Here is a 17,997-nt window from a genome sequence, read left to right as displayed (position 1 = left end):
AGATGTTGCCTGTAATCCATGGCTTCTGGTTGGGATATGTACGTACAGTCACTGAGGGGACGACGTCGTCGATGCACTTATTGATGAAGCAGATGACTGAGGCGGTATACTCCTCAATGCCACTGGATGAATCCCGGGAACATATTCCAGTTTGTGCTAGCAAAATAGTCGTGTAGTGTAGCATCCGCGTCATCTAACCACATCCGTATTGAGTAAATCACTGGTACTTCCTGCTTTAGTTTCTGCTTGTAAGCAGGAATCAGGGGGATATAATTATGGTCAGATTTGCCAAATGGAGGGCGGGGGAGAGCTTGGTATGCATCTCTTTGTGTGGAATAAACTTTGACTGTGGTCAAATATGTTTGCCTGGTGTCTCTGGACACTATACGGTACTTATAAAGCACTGTGCAGGAAAAAACAATTGATTGTGTCCATAAAACAATGGTCCAGTCTGAACTTTTGTACACTCGCTTTAAGGGCTGTAGAAACCTTTTACTGCAACATTGTATTTAAGATGATTTTTCCACTCTTTAAGGGCTGCAGAAGAAGCAGCGACGCTCTTCTGGGTGTAAACTCTGTGGATTTGGAAACTAGAAGTGCTCCTGAGTAGAATGGGCCACCCTTTTACAGCGACACAACATACATCAAATTGTGCACGGTGCAATAAATGATAGTACACACACAAAAAACATTGTTGACCAAAAATACTTTTCATTAATCCATGTATAATAACTAGTATGAAATGTAAAGATAGTTGTGCATATTTTCCATCATTTTCAGCCTAATTATTGCTTTACAAAGTATACGGCAGTGTAGCCTAGTGGTTAGATTGTTGGACTAGTAACCAAAAGGTTGCAAGTTCAAATCCCCAAGCTGACAAGGTACAAATCTGTTGTTCTGCCCCTGAACGCTGTTCCTAGGTTGTCATTGAAAATAAGAATGTGTTCTTAATTAACTGACTTGCCTAGTTAAATAAAGGTAAAAAAATAATGATAATAATAAATAAAAAAAAATACAGGACGGGACTCTTATTCTGAAAGATTTCAAAAATCCATGACCCGGAACTACTTAATTATTCTTGCCTGCTTCACAGCGGTGGATTCGGTCATAGCTTTAGGGTTGCATGCAAACGGAGCTGGAGGAAATGCGAGAGGGGACCAATTAATTCGATTTACAATTCATCGGGTAAGCAACCCTCAAACGAATCACTCGATTGATAATGAAATGCATGGCCTCAGACGACCACTAGTTTCCATGGGAGTTATGAGGGTGCATGGGATATTTGTGTATAAAACTGTTTTGTTGTTTGCATTTAAAATGCATGTCAAACAGACCATATACATTCCCTTCCTTTGTTCGCCTGCGCCGTTTTTGCACACCGATGCGGGGTTTGTATGTACTGCTGGTTCAACATGGCTGACATTGTTAGAATCCAGTCAATCCACCTATTTGGCAATTTAAGCGAATCATTGCTTCAGGATGCACATGTGTTTACAAATGCAATCGCAAGCAAATACTTCCTCCCTTTGACTTTATTTATTATATAAATGGCAATCCTATACGTTCTTGGGTCACTACAGAGAATATTGAGTAGATTTACTTAGCTATAACTGCTCTCCATGTCTGTTAAATAAAAGTATAGTTAGGTCGGGGGCAGTGAGACAGATACACATTGTTTCAATGTTATCTGTAGGTACATTTTTTTTGAAAAACCATGAATGAACTGGGCGGGGCTAATTCTAATCCCAATTGTGTATACATTTTCAGGAATGACAGCCTATTAGGCTAGTGGCAAGGCTCCCACATTTTCTTGATACCCATACCCAAGGTAAAATAAACCACGTTTTTTCCATATCTCTAAGGTCTCATGTATGAAGTGGATGGTTGTGTGAATTTTTTTTACTGCAAAAGTGGTTAAATTGATAGATATTGTGACACATCCCCTTAACTCAAGCAGTGCTAAATGATCCTGTCTGATAAAAATACATACAGTAACACTTTTTATTTTATGTTGTGGCTATTGTAATCTGCTCTAAAGAATACACTCCCCCTAAACTCAAAAAGTGCAGAATAAGGGAGTGGTATACATAAACTCATGTAACCCAATATTGCAAGCTCTGATATTGCTCTAATTTGGAATACAAGTATTCACCTGTCAGCCCTACATGCATAAACAAACAGCATTAGGCTTTCTGAATGCATCTTAGAAAAATAGACCTGTAAACACACAGATACAATAAGTGGAAATATCTATTATATATATATATATATATATATAATTTTTTTATTTATGATGAATGTAAACTTCACGTTTTGGTAGCTAGCTATTCAATAGAGAACTATCCATGTAAAATTTGCTCTCATTCAGTGCTGTATGGTCATTCAGTGCTGTATGATCCTGCCTGACAAGAACATTCAAACAGAAAGGCTACACGTTTTTTCATGTTGTGACTATTGTAATTGGCTCTAAGGAAAACAAATGGGCTCAGACATCAAAATATATTTTTGGGGGGTCTAATGTTCCTTAAAGGACTTTGTATCTTTTAGCCCCTAGTATTTCGATTAAGTCATGGGGCCATCACATATTATCTTTATATTTTGCCTCATTCAATGTGCCATCCAAAATTATTTTTTTTCCCCGGAATTGTGTAGTTTACAACACTTGACTATAAAGGCTGGTGTGAATCATTTTTATTCTGAATCCAATATAGCCAACATGATTACACTCCAACACCTTCACCTGCACGTAAGTAGCACTTGTTCATTTTGTATGTATTATTCTGTCTTTAAAAATGGTTTCGTAAGGGTCTTGGTATATCTAACTATGAGTGGCACTGCCATGCCTCTGTGTTTGAATAGCCAAAGCCAACTTCAATGTGTTTGTTTTAATCTCATTCACACACTTACAGCATATCAACAATGGGCAATTCTACAAAATATAATAACAAGCCTTTCACGACACAAACACACAGTAGCGTAACCAAGTTACAGGAAAGCAACCATAATACCACACTCAGCTACTCTAGTAGTGTATACGTACAGCCCTCTTTTACCCACAAAAATTAAGTGTGCAAGGTTGATCCAAAGTCTTTGAGGTCTCCATAAAATGAGTGTGTTTTTAATAAAGGGAGAGGAGACGAAGTAGCCAGTTGTGGTTGTAGTTCTGGGGCCTGATCAGCTTGCACAGCTAACTGGTCCTTCTGGGCAAGCTGCAGCGACATGGGTGGTATCCTTCCTGTATGACTGGCGGGGTATTGGGGCTGTTGGGTGATCAGTTTCCATTTATACGGTTCACTATAGGCAGTCAGCAGATGCAGCTTGCATACCAAAGAGACCCATTGACTAACTGGAATGTTACCCCAGCCTGAATGACAATGGGGATACTCCAGTAGTGGAATGGTTGGTTGTCTGGTTGTGAGGGAAAGTCTGTGAAAGGGCTGTCACAGACTGACTTGCCTTTAGATTAACCGTGCATGGTTGGCATTGATTACGGACTGGGGCACGCCCAGCAGAAGTGGAGAGTGACCGAACCTGTGAGGGGGACCTAGCTAGATATTTGTATTTATTAGGGAACCCCATTAGCTGCTGCCAAGGTAGCAGCTACTCTTCCTGGGTTCCAAACATATCAATGAACTTACATTACATGTGAAACAAAATATAAAACAGTACATCATATAACATTATTACTCCACTACATAGCTACAGTACTAAATGTTTAATACCACCATACAACAATTAGACCATGTGTGCGTATGCATGTGTCTGTACTTTTGTGTGTGTGTCTCTTCACAGTCCCCATTGTTCTATAAGGTGTATTACCAGTTTTTTAAAATCTGATTCTACTGCTTGTATCAGTTACCTGATGTGGAATATAGTTCCATGTAGTCATGGCTTTATGTAGTACAAATCCTAGTATTGGAACAGTTTTAATTCTAAGTGATTGATTTAATATTAGTATGCATAATTTCTGCCTGGGCACACTTTTAAGATGCTGGAACGGTCCACATCTGCCAACAAAACTAGTAATGATTAGAAAAGTCTGACAACCTGGGACTGATTTAGACTTGGGACACCAGGTGGGTGCAATTCATTATCAGGTACAGTAGAACAGAGAACCAGTAGGCTCCGGACCTCATAAGGTAAGAGTTGAATACCTCTGGTGTTGGATAAAGGCAACTCCAAAAGCCTGCAAAGGTTGTGAAATATGAACACCAGAATTTTCAAATGCTTTTGAAAATATAGTATATATTTTTTTTTTACAGAAGTTTACTAAGGTTGGTAACAGGCTGATTGGTTGGCTATTTGAGCCAGCCTGAGGGCACACACTTTCTAGTAGGCTTAAATTGAAGATGTGGCAATATCGTCCATTATTATCCTCAGTCAATTTCCATCCAGATTGTCAGACCCCGGTGGCTTGTCGTTGTTTATAGACAACAACAAAAAAATGCACCTATTCCACACTGACTTTACGGAATGCAAAAGTTTATTGTCATTCATAATTTGGTCAGATATATTTGGATGTGTGGGTGATTCTCATGAAATCTTGGTTTCAAAAATTTCAAACATGAAATCTTTAAAAAGACATGCATCAACAAATTTCCTTTTTAGGCATTAATAACAAAGTCTGAAGTGTTTGTGAGCATTAGTTTAAAAATATTTACTGACAATTTAACACCTTTTTGAACATATTTTCCAAAACAAGTCCTCTGAAAACGTCAAGACCGTTAGGAAAGCTAATACATTTTTAATTAATTTTTTATTAAGTCATGCACAGTTACTTGAAACTGTGAAATAATATATATTTTTAAATTACATTTTTTATTTAATTTTGACTGATTTCTCTCTCTTTCTCTCTGATTTCTCCGCAATCTACAACCTAATATTTTTTATGTCCGGTTTCAATGAAATATTGTCAAAATGATGTGGCAAGCCTGATGGAACGTAACGTATAGATTCCGCACATGCATTTAAAAGCAAACTACTATTTCTTCCATTCATTAAATTAATATTAAATGAACACCTGTTGCGGTAATGATATATAGATTCGGAAATGAGGTTGATTTCAGTAATGATAATAAGTATACTAAGACTGAGGTATGGTTAAAAACACGATATTTAATATAGAAAATAAATGAGATAATATTGTCACAATCATGGATTCAAGTTCAATCAATTTCAATGTGCAGTGCTTCAAAAGAACATAACATACATTGGCTAAAAACAGAGAACACATAAAAACAACACATACGAGAACATTAGAACAGTACGTCATCGTCACTACACACACTGGCCTGTACAGTGTCCCTTGGGGTTGATGTTTCTATGGCCACAAGTTGGTGCAGCTTCATCTTCAAACCAAAGTTTTCATGTGTTTTGCAAGCACTTGTTTTTCTGTCTGTGACTCTTCGCAGGCCAATCCAAAATGGCTTAAGTTTAAAGAGTTGAAAAGGTTGTCCCTTGGATTCTCAGATAGAAGTCTTCTATGAAGATTTGCCATGGTGTCCGTTAAGGCTCTATTGAGGAATATCTGTCCCTTTTTCCCGATTTCCCCGGATTTCCCATTTATTACAGTGAAGATTTCATCTTGACGAAGGAAGCGGCTAACAAGTTTGCGGATTATTCTTCTCTGGCTGTTATTGGATAATTCTTCTGGACCTCTCTGCCTTCCATGTTGACAATTACCTGCTTCCTCTTGGCCATCACCTCAAGTATTTTCTTTAGGTTGACCATCTCCTTGGTCCTCTCCAGCAGTTTCTCTTCTGTGTCGTGCAACTTTGACCTCAATTTTGATAGTGTTTTCTTGCTTCTGTTCCTCTTTTTGGGTGATTCCTTTGGGTTAGATGTATTCACTGGTCCTGGTGTCTCTTATTTTAGGAGTTGAGTTGATGGCAGGGACATTTACCTGCTGAGGTTAGAATGTCTGTTCTCTTGTCTGCTCTCAACTTGTTCATTTTTCTTCTTGAACATGTTGAAGTGTATCATCTTCCTTGCTTTATTGTGTTATGTCCAATACAGCTTTTAGATGTTTCTCTTTTCTGTAATACCTTTGAGTTTTCCCATCACTGGTTTTTCTTCTTTTTATGTGGCTTCTTTGTCAGATCTGGAGTTTTCTTGATTTTGCTTTCGTTTTTGATATCTGGAGATGGAAAGGAACCATGACATGAAATGAGCATGTCTAGAAACATGTGAAAAATCTTACTGTTATGGACACGTCATTCTATAGCAGAGACTGAATGGCTTGCTGACTGTGTGTGTGTGTACACATCCAATAGCAGAGACTGAATGGCTTACTGACTGTGTGTGTGTGTACACATCCTATAGTAGAGACTGAATGGCTTACTGACTGTGTGTGTACACATCCTATAGTAGAGACTGAATGGCTTACTGACTGTGTGTGTGTACACATCCTATAGTAGAGACTGGAAGGCTTACTGACTGTGTGTCTGTGTACACATCATACAGTAGGGACTGAATGGCTTACAGACTGTGTGTGTGTACACATCCTACAGTAGGGACTGAATGGTTTACTGACTGTGTGTGTGTACACATCCTACAGTAGGGACTGAATGGCTTACTGACTGTGTGTGTGTGTGTACACATCCTATAGTAGGGACTGAATGGTTTACTGACTGTGTGTGTGTGTACACATCCTACAGTAGGGACTGAATGGCTTACTGACTGTGTGTGTACACATCCTACAGTAGGGGCTGAATGGCTTACTGACTGTGTGTGTGTACACATCCTATAGTAGGGACTGAATGGCTTACTGATTCTGTGTGTGTGGGACCGTGCGCATGTGTGGTGGATGTGTGTGCGCGCATGTGTAGACTTCTAAACACTGTAGGGTATTGACTTCCTATAGACAGTGTGAGAGGGCGTAGTCTCCCTATAGACATATATATATATATATATATATGCTAATTACTCTTGCTGTAACCTCTCCAACCCCTAACATCTTCTCTCGCCTTCCTTCTGTACTCTTCCAGCAGTTCTGGGTTGGTGTAAACTTTTTCTCAGAATTCAGTCTAGCCTTCGCTAAAGCTAACTGTCTGCAATTAAACAGGACATAAAGCAAAATATCAACAGTTAATAAATAATATTTAAATTAATAGTTCATTATATATATTAAAAAATATATAGTCTGTATGATACAATTCTCATTACCAAAACAGAGGTTCTCTCTACCACAAATTGCAGCGGTAAGTGAGAATGGTGTTGCGGAGAATGAGGAAGCTTAGCATGTTTTGCTAACTATAGAGAAGACATGATGGCTAAGCAAATTTTACTCAATGTACATAATTAGACATTAATGAAGTATATTTTCATAGAACATTTTTAATCTAACGTTTTTCTAAATGTGGAAAACTACCTGTATCGGTAATGATAATCAATACTGTCATGTACGCAGTCTGACGTGATTGTTTAACTTTTTAACTGGAGAAATATAAAGAGATCTGCTTACCTGGTAGCCATCTTGAAGGTACTCGCAGATGTGTTGCTTCATTCAAAATCAAACTTTATTTAAAATTCTCAGTCCTTCAAAAATGTTGCGGAGGATGACAACATCAGTCACGGACACTTGATTTTTCCACTTTTTTCATTATTATCATACATGAATATTTAGTTAATACTTTTTCTGTCATTTGAAAACATCTATTAGAACATAATTTTTTTTTTCAAAATATTTAAAATTTACTCTGTTTAAATTACAACATGACATGCATTTTTTTATTTTTTATTTCACCTTTATTTAACTAGGTAGGCTAGTTGAGAACAAGTTCTCATTTACAACTGCGACCTGGCCAAGATAAAGCATAGCAGTGTGAACAGACAACACAGTTACACATGGAGTAAACAATTAACAACAACAATTAACATGAAATCTTTAAAAAGACATGCATCAACAAATTTCCTTTTTAGGCATTAATAACAAAGTCTGAAGTGTTTGTGAGCATTAGTTTAAAAATATTTACTGACAATTTAACACCTTTTTGAACATATTTTCCAAAACAAGTCCTCTGAAAACGTCAAGACCGTTAGGAAAGCTAATACATTTTTAATTAATTTTTTATTAAGTCATGCACAGTTACTTGAAACTGTGAAATAATATATATTTTTAAATTACATTTTTTATTTAATTTTGACTGATTTCTCTCTCTTTCTCTCTGATTTCTCCGCAATCTACAACCTAATATTTTTTATGTCCGGTTTCAATGAAATATTGTCAAAATGATGTGGCAAGCCTGATGGAACGTAACGTATAGATTCCGCACATGCATTTAAAAGCAAACTACTATTTCTTCCATTCATTAAATTAATATTAAATGAACACCTGTTGCGGTAATGATATATAGATTCGGAAATGAGGTTGATTTCAGTAATGATAATAAGTATACTAAGACTGAGGTATGGTTAAAAACACGATATTTAATATAGAAAATAAATGAGATAATATTGTCACAATCATGGATTCAAGTTCAATCAATTTCAATGTGCAGTGCTTCAAAAGAACATAACATACATTGGCTAAAAACAGAGAACACATAAAAACAACACATACGAGAACATTAGAACAGTACGTCATCGTCACTACACACACTGGCCTGTACAGTGTCCCTTGGGGTTGATGTTTCTATGGCCACAAGTTGGTGCAGCTTCATCTTCAAACCAAAGTTTTCATGTGTTTTGCAAGCACTTGTTTTTCTGTCTGTGACTCTTCGCAGGCCAATCCAAAATGGCTTAAGTTTAAAGAGTTGAAAAGGTTGTCCCTTGGATTCTCAGATAGAAGTCTTCTATGAAGATTTGCCATGGTGTCCGTTAAGGCTCTATTGAGGAATATCTGTCCCTTTTTCCCGATTTCCCCGGATTTCCCATTTATTACAGTGAAGATTTCATCTTGACGAAGGAAGCGGCTAACAAGTTTGCGGATTATTCTTCTCTGGCTGTTATTGGATAATTCTTCTGGACCTCTCTGCCTTCCATGTTGACAATTACCTGCTTCCTCTTGGCCATCACCTCAAGTATTTTCTTTAGGTTGACCATCTCCTTGGTCCTCTCCAGCAGTTTCTCTTCTGTGTCGTGCAACTTTGACCTCAATTTTGATAGTGTTTTCTTGCTTCTGTTCCTCTTTTTGGGTGATTCCTTTGGGTTAGATGTATTCACTGGTCCTGGTGTCTCTTATTTTAGGAGTTGAGTTGATGGCAGGGACATTTACCTGCTGAGGTTAGAATGTCTGTTCTCTTGTCTGCTCTCAACTTGTTCATTTTTCTTCTTGAACATGTTGAAGTGTATCATCTTCCTTGCTTTATTGTGTTATGTCCAATACAGCTTTTAGATGTTTCTCTTTTCTGTAATACCTTTGAGTTTTCCCATCACTGGTTTTTCTTCTTTTTATGTGGCTTCTTTGTCAGATCTGGAGTTTTCTTGATTTTGCTTTCGTTTTTGATATCTGGAGATGGAAAGGAACCATGACATGAAATGAGCATGTCTAGAAACATGTGAAAAATCTTACTGTTATGGACACGTCATTCTATAGCAGAGACTGAATGGCTTGCTGACTGTGTGTGTGTGTACACATCCAATAGCAGAGACTGAATGGCTTACTGACTGTGTGTGTGTGTACACATCCTATAGTAGAGACTGAATGGCTTACTGACTGTGTGTGTACACATCCTATAGTAGAGACTGAATGGCTTACTGACTGTGTGTGTGTACACATCCTATAGTAGAGACTGGAAGGCTTACTGACTGTGTGTCTGTGTACACATCATACAGTAGGGACTGAATGGCTTACAGACTGTGTGTGTGTACACATCCTACAGTAGGGACTGAATGGTTTACTGACTGTGTGTGTGTACACATCCTACAGTAGGGACTGAATGGCTTACTGACTGTGTGTGTGTGTGTACACATCCTATAGTAGGGACTGAATGGTTTACTGACTGTGTGTGTGTGTACACATCCTACAGTAGGGACTGAATGGCTTACTGACTGTGTGTGTACACATCCTACAGTAGGGGCTGAATGGCTTACTGACTGTGTGTGTGTACACATCCTATAGTAGGGACTGAATGGCTTACTGATTCTGTGTGTGTGGGACCGTGCGCATGTGTGGTGGATGTGTGTGCGCGCATGTGTAGACTTCTAAACACTGTAGGGTATTGACTTCCTATAGACAGTGTGAGAGGGCGTAGTCTCCCTATAGACATATATATATATATATATATGCTAATTACTCTTGCTGTAACCTCTCCAACCCCTAACATCTTCTCTCGCCTTCCTTCTGTACTCTTCCAGCAGTTCTGGGTTGGTGTAAACTTTTTCTCAGAATTCAGTCTAGCCTTCGCTAAAGCTAACTGTCTGCAATTAAACAGGACATAAAGCAAAATATCAACAGTTAATAAATAATATTTAAATTAATAGTTCATTATATATATTAAAAAATATATAGTCTGTATGATACAATTCTCATTACCAAAACAGAGGTTCTCTCTACCACAAATTGCAGCGGTAAGTGAGAATGGTGTTGCGGAGAATGAGGAAGCTTAGCATGTTTTGCTAACTATAGAGAAGACATGATGGCTAAGCAAATTTTACTCAATGTACATAATTAGACATTAATGAAGTATATTTTCATAGAACATTTTTAATCTAACGTTTTTCTAAATGTGGAAAACTACCTGTATCGGTAATGATAATCAATACTGTCATGTACGCAGTCTGACGTGATTGTTTAACTTTTTAACTGGAGAAATATAAAGAGATCTGCTTACCTGGTAGCCATCTTGAAGGTACTCGCAGATGTGTTGCTTCATTCAAAATCAAACTTTATTTAAAATTCTCAGTCCTTCAAAAATGTTGCGGAGGATGACAACATCAGTCACGGACACTTGATTTTTCCACTTTTTTCATTATTATCATACATGAATATTTAGTTAATACTTTTTCTGTCATTTGAAAACATCTATTAGAACATAATTTTTTTTTTCAAAATATTTAAAATTTACTCTGTTTAAATTACAACATGACATGCATTTTTTTATTTTTTATTTCACCTTTATTTAACTAGGTAGGCTAGTTGAGAACAAGTTCTCATTTACAACTGCGACCTGGCCAAGATAAAGCATAGCAGTGTGAACAGACAACACAGTTACACATGGAGTAAACAATTAACAAGTCAATAACACAGTAGGAAAAAAGAGAGTCTATATACATTGTGTGCAAAAGGCATGAGGAGGTAGGCGAATAATTACAATTTTGCAGATTAACACTGGAGTGATAAATGATCAGATGGTCATGTACAGGTAGACATACTGGTGTGCAAAAGAGCAGAAAAGTAAATAAATATAAACAGTATGGGGATGAGGTAGGTAAATTGGGTGGGCTATTTACCGATAGACTATGTACAGCTGCAGCGATCGGTTAGCTGCTCAGATAGCAGATGTTTAAAGGTTAGTGAGGGAGATAAAAGTCTCCAACTTCAGCGATTTTTTGCAATTCGTTCCAGTCACAGGCAGCTGAGAACTGGAACGAAAGGCTGCCAAATGAGGTGTTGGCTTTAGGGATGATCAGTGAGATACACCTGCTGGAGCGCGTGCTACCGGTGGGTGTTGACATCGTCACCAGTGAACTGAGATAAGGCGGAGCTTTACCTAGCATGGACTTGTAGATGACCTGGAGCCAGTGGGTCTGGCGACGAATATGTAGCGAGGGCCAACCGACTAGAGCATACAGGTCGCAGTGGTGAGTGGTATAAGGTGCTTTAGTAACAAAACGGATGGCACTGTGATAAACTGCATCCAGTTTGCTGAGTAGAGTATTGGAAGCTATTTTGAAGATGACATCGCCGAAGTCGAGGATCGGTAGGATAGTCAGTTTTACTAGGGTAAGTTTGGCGGCGTGAGTGAAGCAGGCTTTGATGCGGAATAGAAAGCCGACTAGATTTAATTTTAGATTGGAGATGTTTGATATGAGTCTTGAAGGAGAGTTTACAGTCTAGCCAGACACCTAGGTACTTATAGATGTCCACATATTCTAGGTCGGAACCATCCAGGGTGGTGATGCTAGTCGGGCGTGCTGGTGCAGGCAGCGAACGGTTGAAAAGCATGCATTTGGTTTTACTAGCGTTTAAGAGCAGTTGGAGGCCACGGAAGGAGTGTTGTATGGCGTTGAAGCTCGTTTGGAGGTTAGATAGCACAGTGTCCAAGAACGGGCCGGAAGTATACAGAATGGTGTCGTCTGCGTAGAGGTGGATCAGGGAATCGCCCGCAGCAAGAGCAACATCATTGATATATACAGAGAAAAGAGTCGTCCCGAGAATTGAACCCTGTGGCACCCCCATAGAGACTGCCAGAGGACCGGACAACATGCCCTCCGATTTGACACACTGAACTCTGTCTGCAAAGTAGTTAGTGAACCAGGCAAGGCATTCATTAGAAAAACCGAGGCTACTGAGTCTGCCGATAAGAATATGGTGATTGACAGAGTCGAAAGCCTTGGCCAGGTCGATGAAGACGGCTGCACAGTACTGTCTTTTATTGATGGCGGTTATGATATCGTTTACTACCTTGAGCGTGGCTGAGGTGCACCCGTGACCGGCTCGGAAACCAGATTACACAGCGGAGAAGGTACGGTGGGATTCGAGATAGTCAGTGACCTGTTTGTTGACTTGGCTTTCAAAGACCTTAGATAGGCAGGGCAGGATGGATATAGGTCTGTAACAGTTTTGGTCCAGGGTGTCTCCCCCTTTGAAGAGGGGGATGACTGCGGCAGCTTTCCAATCCTTGGGGATCTCAGACGATATGAAAGAGAGTTTGAACAGGCTGGTAAAAGGGGTTGCGACAATGGCGGCGGATAGTTTCAGAAATAGAGGGTCCAGATTGTCAAGCCCAGCTGATTTGTACGGGTCCAGGTTTTGCAGCTCTTTCAGAACATCTGCTATCTGGATTTGGATAAAGGAGAACCTGGAGAGGCTTGGGTGAGTAGCTGCGGGAGAGGAAGAGCTGTTGGCCGAGGTTGGAGTAGCCAGGAGGAAGGCATGGCCAGCCGTTGAGAAATGCTTGTTGAAGTTTTCGATAATCATGGATTTATCGGTGGTGACCGTGTTACCTAGCCTCAGTGCAGTGGGCAGCTGGGAGGAGGTGCTCTTGTTCTCCATGGACTTTACAGTGTCCCATAACTTTTTGGAGTTAGAGCTACAGGATGCAAATTTATGCCTGAAAAAGCTGGCCTTGGCTTTCCTGACTGACTGCATGTATTGGTTCCTGACTTCCCTGAACAGTTGCATATCGCGGGGACTATTCGATGCTATTGCAGTCCGCCACAGGATGTTTGTGTGCTGGTCGAGGGCAGTCAGGTCTGGAGTGAACCAAGGGCTGTATCTGTTCTTAGTTCTGCATTTTTTGAACGGAGCATGCTTATCTAAAATGGTGAGGAAGTTACTTTTAAAGAATGACCAGGCATCCTTAACTGACGGGATGAGGTCAATATACTTCCAGGATACCCGGGCCAGGTCGATTAGAAAGGAATTAGAAAGAAGTGTTTTAGGGAGCATTTGACAGTGATGAGGGGTGGTCGGTTGACTGCGGATCCGTAGCGGATACAGGCAATGAGGCAGTGATCGCTGAGATCCTGTTTGAAGACAGCGGAGGTGTATGTGGAGGGCCAGTTGGTCAGGATGACGTCTATGAGGGTGCCCTTGTTTACAGATTTAGGGTTGTACCTGGTGGGTTCCTTGATGACTTGTGTGAGATTGAGGGCATCTAGCTTAAATTGTAGGACTTCCGGGGTGTTAAGCATATCCCAGTTTAGGTCGCCTAACAGAACAAACTCTGAAGCTAGATGGGGGGCGATCAATTCACAAATGGTGTCCAGGGCACAGCTGGGAGCTGAGGGGGGTCGGTAGCAGGCGGCAACAGTGAGAGACTTATTTCTGGAGAGAGTAATTTTTAAAATTAGTAGTTCGAACTGTTTGGGTATGGACCTGGAAAGTATGACGTTAGTTTGCAGGCTATCTCTGCAGTAGACTGCAACTCCTCCCCCGTTGGCAGTTCTATCTTGACAGAAAATGTTATAGATGGGTATGGAAATCTCCAAATTTTTGGTGGCCTTCCTAAGCCAGGATTCAGACACGGCAAGGACATCAGGGTTAGCAGAGTGTGCTAAAGCAGTGAGTAAATCAAACTTAGGAAGGAGGCTTCTGATGTTGACATGCATGAAACCAAGGCTTTTTCGATCACAGAAGTCAATGAATGAGGGTGCCTGGGGACATGCAGGGCCTGGGTTTACCTCCACATCACCCGCGGAACAGAGGAGGAGTAGTATGAGGGTGCGGCTAAAAGCTATCAAAACTGGTCGCCTAGAGCGTTGGTGACAAAGAATAAAAGGAGCAGATTTCTGGGCATGGTAGAATATATTCAGGGCATAATGCGCAGACAGGGGTATGGTGGGGTATGGGTACAGCAGAGGTAATCCCAGGCACTGGGTGATGATAATAGAGGTTGTATCTCTGGACATGCTGGTTGTAATGGGTGAGGTCACTGCATGTGTGGGAGGTGGGACAAAGGAGGTATCAGAGGTATGAAGAGTGGAACTAGGGGCTCCATTGTAAACTCAAACAATGATAACTAACCTAAAAAACAACAGTATACAAGGCATATTGACATTTGAGAGAGACATACAGCGAGGCATACAGTAATCGCAGGTGTTGATTGGGAGAGCTAGCTAAAACAGCAGGTGAGACAACAACAGCTAATCAGCTAGCACAACAACAGCAGGTAAAATGGCGTTGACTAGGCAGAGAGGGTCGGATTAACTACACACAGAGCCTGAGTGCGGCTGGGGCCGACAGATAAAAACATAAACAAACAGAATGGAGTACCGTGATTAATGGACAGTCCAGCAGGCATCAGCTATGTAGCCAATGATCAGTGTCCAGCTGGCATCAGCTATGTAGCCAAGTTTACAGCAAGGATCCGGTGGAGTATTGGGCTCTAGCCGTGTATTTATTTATTTTTTATTTTACCTTTATTTAACTAGGCAAGTCAGTTAAGAACAAATTCTTATTTTCAATGACGGCCTAGGAACAGTGGGTTAACTGCCTGTTCAGGGGCAGAACGACAGATTTGTACCTTGTCAGCTCGGGGATATGAGTGTGGTTCGGGTGAACAGATGAGTAAGCTGGGAAGTGGGCCTCAGGGATAGCTTCGGTACTGCGTGCAAGCTAGCTGTGAAGATCAGAAGTAGTGGTCCAGGGATTACGGCAGGAATCCGGCATTGTTGTGGAGAGACAGTTATCCAGGCAAAAAAAAAACTGGCTGGCTGTGCAGAAGGTAAAAGCCGCTAGCAGTGGCTAACAATGACTAAATAGCTTGTAGCTAGTTAGCTGGTTAGCTTCTGGAGGGTCTTGAATGTGTTCTAAAAATGTAAAATAATAGCGATTCCGTATCACATTGGGTGAGGCAGGTTACCGGAAGGTATAATCGAATTAAAAATCGAAAAGAGATTGAAAATAAATATGGGTCCGGTGAGTGGTTGGGCTAGTTGGGGACACGGCGATTCAGACAGTTAGCAGGCCTGTGCTAACAAGCTAACAGTTAGTAGGCCGGGGCTAAACAAGCTAGCAGTTAGCAGACCGGGGCTAAACAAGCTAGCTGTCAGTAGACCGGGGCAGGCTAGCAGTTAGCAGGCCGAATTAGCAAGCAATCAGATAGCAAGGGCTAGAAAGTTAGCCTTTGGGGGACGTCGCGATGGGGTTAAGTCTGTTTATGCCTCTTCATTCGGTGAGATCAATAGACCGGTCGTGGGTCCGGATATTGTAGCCTAGGAGTATGCTTCGGTGGTAGCACAGGAGCTCTGGCCGGGCTAGCTTCAAGCTAAGTGGATGGAAACGCTAGCCAGGAGTAGTCATCCGGGGTTGCGGTTAGCTAGTTGTGATGATCCAGATGAAAATTTTCCGTTTGCGGTGGGAATCCGGGGATAAAAATAATAGGTCCGTTATGCTCTGGTTAGAGTCGCGTTGTTCGAACTGGCGAGAGCTTTCCGAGCTAAAGGTTAGCTGATGACCACTTGCTGACTGATAGCTGGTAGTTAGCTGGCTAGCTTCAGTTGAAGGGTTCCAGATCCGTAGTAAATATAAATACTTTAGAAGAAAAAAAAGCAGATCCACGCTACATTGGGTGAGGCGGGTTGCAGGAGAGTATTTAGATGTTGAGGTTTGGCAAAATATTTTAAAAGATATGCGAAGAAAACTATGTGAAAACGATATATACAAGGGACACGACAGGACAAGACGTCTGACTGCTACGCCATCTTGGATCATTCAGACAAATCAAATCAAATGTATTTATATAGCCCTTCGTACATCAGCTGATATCTCAAAGTGCTGTACAGAAACCCAGCCTAAAACCCCAAACAGCAAGCAATGCAGGTGTAGAAGCATGTTGGCTAGGAAAAACTCCCTAGGAAGAAACCTAGAGAGGAACCAGGCTATGAGCGGTGGCCAGTCCTCTTCTGGCTGTGCCGGGTGGAGATTGTAACAGAACATGGCCAAGATGTTCAAATGTTCATAAATGACCAGCATGGTCAATTAATAATAATCACAGTAGATGTCGAGGGTGCAGCAGGTCAGCACCTCAGGAGTAATTGTCAGTTGGCTTTTCATAGCCGATCATTAAGAGTATCTCTACCACTCCTGCTGTCTCTAGAGAGTTGAAAACAGCAGGTCTGGGACAGGTAGCAGAGCTGGACGAGACAGAGCTGGATGTGTTGCGGTAATGAGAATTTCAGCAGATAATGCAATAAAATACAAAAATAATTCATTCCTATGTTGAAATTACTCTTTGTGCAAGGTAGAGAACACTTATCTTTATTATGATATTTTGTTATATTACTAAATTACATGTTTTATATTTAAAACATTACTGCCATGGTGTTTTAATGGTTTCATGAGAATTACCCGTGTAGTGTCAGCATTTTTGTTACTGGCATGTCATACCTAAGTTTGCTTATCTTGCCAATGAAAAAGTAATTAAAGTAGTTGGCTATATCAGTGGGTTTTGATGAATGGGCCATCTGATTCAATGAATGATGGCGCTGAGTTTGCCTTTTTCCCAAAATGTAATTTAAGGTGCTCTAACTTTTTACTATCATTCTTTATATCAATTATTTTTTGTTTCATAGTATAGTTTATTTTTATTTAGTTTAGTCACATGATTTCTTATTTGCAGTACGTTTGCCAATCAGTTGGACTTTCAGACTTATTTGTCATACCTTTTGCCTCATCCCTCTCAACCATACAGTTTTTCAAATCTTCATCAATCCAAGGGACAACCTACCGGACAACTAGGACAAGCTCAAACCAAGTTTATTCACCCAATGGGTCAGACTGTTGAACAGACAAAAGACATGTTCCCACCAGAACAAGTATGTATTCCCCACTTTAGGTGATGTCTCCTCCTTTTCTCTAAACATTACATATTTATTGCTAGGCAGGAAGTTTAAGTGATGTGGGTAATAAACTGTTCCTTCTCCCTTAATGTGACCTAACCTCGGCCCCCATTCTTCACTAATCCACAGCTCTCCACCCTTATCAGTGACAACAACCATGTGATTGCCTTTTCCCTTACTTTGTAACATTCTAAGCCCCTGACTCATATTCAACCATAATTGACCCCCATTCCCCCTACAGATAACCATTAACTTCTGGTGTAGCAAGTATTCCAAATTGCAACCCAACAACTGAAACCAGACTGTGGCCATTCTCCTTTCCATAGGATACCTGATGTCTAACAATAACATGTTCTGACAGAATGTAAACGTTCTGCATTCCCCTCTCTCCCTTAGTGACTTGATTAAGGATATTTCAGGTTTATAGTCAGAACCCATCACAGTTTTTACAGTAATTTTCTTAATGGGTGCATGCTTATTATTAGCTGGAATAAGCAATTTGATAAATGTGTCGAGTGCAGCGTGTGGTTGCTCCTAATTAAACACCACAGA

The 17,997-nt window shown here is 40.4% G+C and overlaps 1 protein-coding gene across 8 annotated transcripts in view; it reads left to right on the top strand.

Annotated features, from left to right (window-relative positions):
* The first annotated feature begins 1,084 nt into the window (after positions 1-1,084).
* Positions 1,085-17,997, top strand: part of LOC110535677 (spindlin-Z) — a 33,052-nt gene continuing 16,139 nt past the window's right edge. For 3 of the 8 annotated variants that reach the window (XM_021620832.2, XM_021620828.2, XM_021620827.2), the window contains exons 1-4: positions 1,085-1,185; positions 1,768-1,828; positions 2,712-2,746; positions 17,298-17,421. The gene's annotated coding sequence lies outside the window, so the exon portion shown is untranslated. The remainder of the gene's footprint in view (positions 1,186-1,767; positions 1,829-2,711; positions 2,747-17,297; positions 17,422-17,997) is intronic. The other 5 variants (XM_021620826.2, XM_021620834.2, XM_036935436.1 and 2 more) reach the window with 4 other exon arrangements.

This window comes from Oncorhynchus mykiss, chromosome 11, assembly GCF_013265735.2.
Source record: "Oncorhynchus mykiss isolate Arlee chromosome 11, USDA_OmykA_1.1, whole genome shotgun sequence".
NCBI classification, from domain to species: Eukaryota; Metazoa; Chordata; class Actinopteri; order Salmoniformes; family Salmonidae; genus Oncorhynchus; species Oncorhynchus mykiss.
The sequence above is the reverse complement of the archived record's forward strand: the minus strand, read 5'-3'. Positions and strand labels throughout refer to the sequence as shown.